Source organism: Montipora capricornis, chromosome 1, assembly GCF_036669925.1.
Source record: "Montipora capricornis isolate CH-2021 chromosome 1, ASM3666992v2, whole genome shotgun sequence".
NCBI lineage: Eukaryota > Metazoa > Cnidaria > Anthozoa > Scleractinia > Acroporidae > Montipora > Montipora capricornis.
The window spans coordinates 1,723,865-1,726,448 of NC_090883.1; positions in this window are offsets into that span (position 1 = coordinate 1,723,865).

Below are 2,584 nucleotides of genomic sequence, written 5' to 3' on the forward strand. Positions count from 1 at the left end.
TCTTGGCATTTATTTCAAAACCAGGTTGTGGCTCTGTAAACACAAATATGCAATTTTGTCTGCCTATTATATAATGGGCTAAGGCGTGAACAAACTGAAAACTCTTACTGTAAAATCAAACATACTAATTAATCAGATTGGATTTAAAGTAACAAGATGTTAAGAATGTTCAGGTTTGAGAGTGTATATTAAATGTATATAGGATACTAATAAAATACAGCAATTAGACAATGTATTGAAACTTCCTTTAATTAATGTGAATTTACTATAGCTTCGATACATGTTTTTTAACATAATGAAGTTCAGTTGCAACTTAGTTGGATTGTTTTGGAATAGATGCATCCTTCATAGCTGCAATATATTCCGAACTCAACAAAATGATGACAAGAATTGCCAGACACTTTTACATGAAAGTTCACAACCAAGATTCATAAAATGGATTGACTTTCACAATGTCATTTCTTGTAGGATTGTTCAAACTGCCAACTCCCAGTATTTTTCATAACCTTGATCAAGCTCTTGTCCTCTTTTTGAATATTTTTCAAGCCAAGTTGCTTTCCGTATGACTGTAACTGGGTTCTTGCACATCTGATACTTCAGTTGAGATGAAGGCCACACAAGTGATTATCAAATGAATGCTGCCCTATCTGTGAGGCCTCACTAGAAAAGAAAGATAGAAAAAAAGCACTATATCATTTAGAATTAGAAGCTAACCCTAGCTAAATTCGTCGCAGGCTCATTTGATTAAATTAACACCTGGAAACACTGAGGCCAATCTAATCGGAGCTCCAAAGTAACAAATAAGTTAAACTTGCAATTGAGCTTTCATTTTCAGTTTTATAAGGTCAGGAGTTGAAATATTAAAGTGAATATGGTTTTAACAGCGAAGAAGCAAAACATCTATAATTAAGACAAACACCTTACCTCGTTATTTCGAATTTTTTTATACTTCGCTATTAAGCAGCTGCTTATTTTTTTGACACACAATTTCCACTTTCCACTCACGAACTTGCTTGAAGCACCTTCCATGATTCTTCAAGATTGTTATGATTATCCTGAAGATGAATTCTCGAGAATACCAAACGTTACAAACGGAGGAGTTGAAAAAGGCGCGAAAAGTGAGAGGGCAAAGAATTGTTGGATATCGTGCCCAAATATGGAAAAACCTCGTGACTCCGCCCAGTCTTCTCTCTCAAAGTATGAACGATCGTCTTCGTTTCCTCAGTAGAAAGTGAAAGTTTGGAGCAAGTTATACCGTATTTCATTGCCTGAGGACATGAAAAGGAGATGGGAAGGAATCGATATCACCAGATGTCAGCGTAGCGAAAGGCCATGGTCATTTTCCATGTATTTCCTGCCAAGGGAAAGCGGTTTCGTCATCGGCAATGGCAAAATTCTCGTCACTTTTTTAGTCCTCTTTTGATGAGTAAGTACACAATGTAAACTTGCTTTGTTTTTCAAACAAAACAAATTTCTACTTGATGCATTTTATTTCAGAGCGAAGGATTTACATGTGTAGACACTAGTCACAATATGAGTCGAAAACAGATTGAAAATGTTACAGATTTTGTCTGATTTCTTTTTGGAGCATACAAACTCATGCTGTGTTCTTTTGTAACTCAACCTATATTTTATCCTACAGCGTGGACACGGGTTCAATTCACAAAGCAAGCGAAACACTCAGTGATAGTAATTTTCAATCCAGTTCAAGTGAAGCTGAAAGTGACGTGGAGGATGGTTTATCAGGAGCCTAAATCATGGGATACTTACAGACCAATCAGAGCAGTTCGATTAAGAACAACTGCAATTGAAGATAATTATTGTACATGTATGTGCCATTTGCGGAGTACTTCTTTTAGTGAACCAAATACAAGGTTCATTGTCCTTCAATGACAAGGGATATGGAGAAGCCAGGTGAAGACCTGTACGTACGTTACTCAATACTGTGACGTGACAGAGGCCGCACAAGATATTTTCTTCACAGAACTCTTTTTATGTGAAGCAAGCGGTGAATTGGAGAGGCGATGGATGTCTTAGGGAATAATATTTCTACGTGTAGTGGACTGTGTCCAGAGTTTACAATACAATACAATACATACTTAATTGACCGCTCCCCATAGGGGCTTTTCAGGGCCAATGAAACACAACGAAACGACAGAACAGAACAACAACAACTGTTAAGAATCCCAACTGGCCGGAGGCAAACCAGTTGGCTATTTACAAGTGCAGCTGGGAAGTTGAACCAGGGACTACCAGGATCAAATTCAACGAGTGGTTAGAGCGGGCCTTGAACCCGGGATCTCCGGATCTCAAGGCAAGCGCCCTAACCACTGGGCCACACTGCCTCCTGAGTTTGGTAATCACTGTGATGTAGTTTTCATACATGTGCAAAATCAATCTCTTGATTCTTGTCAAAGGAATCATGATAAGGTATAATTTCACTGTATTAAAATCAAGCCATACCACCTACTTGTGGTACTCAGTTAAATTATTGTCAGAGATGAGGGCCTCTAACAAAATAGGGCTTTTTATACGAGAGAAAATAAGCCGCGGCTAACTCTGGCCGCGGCTTACGTAAGCCGCG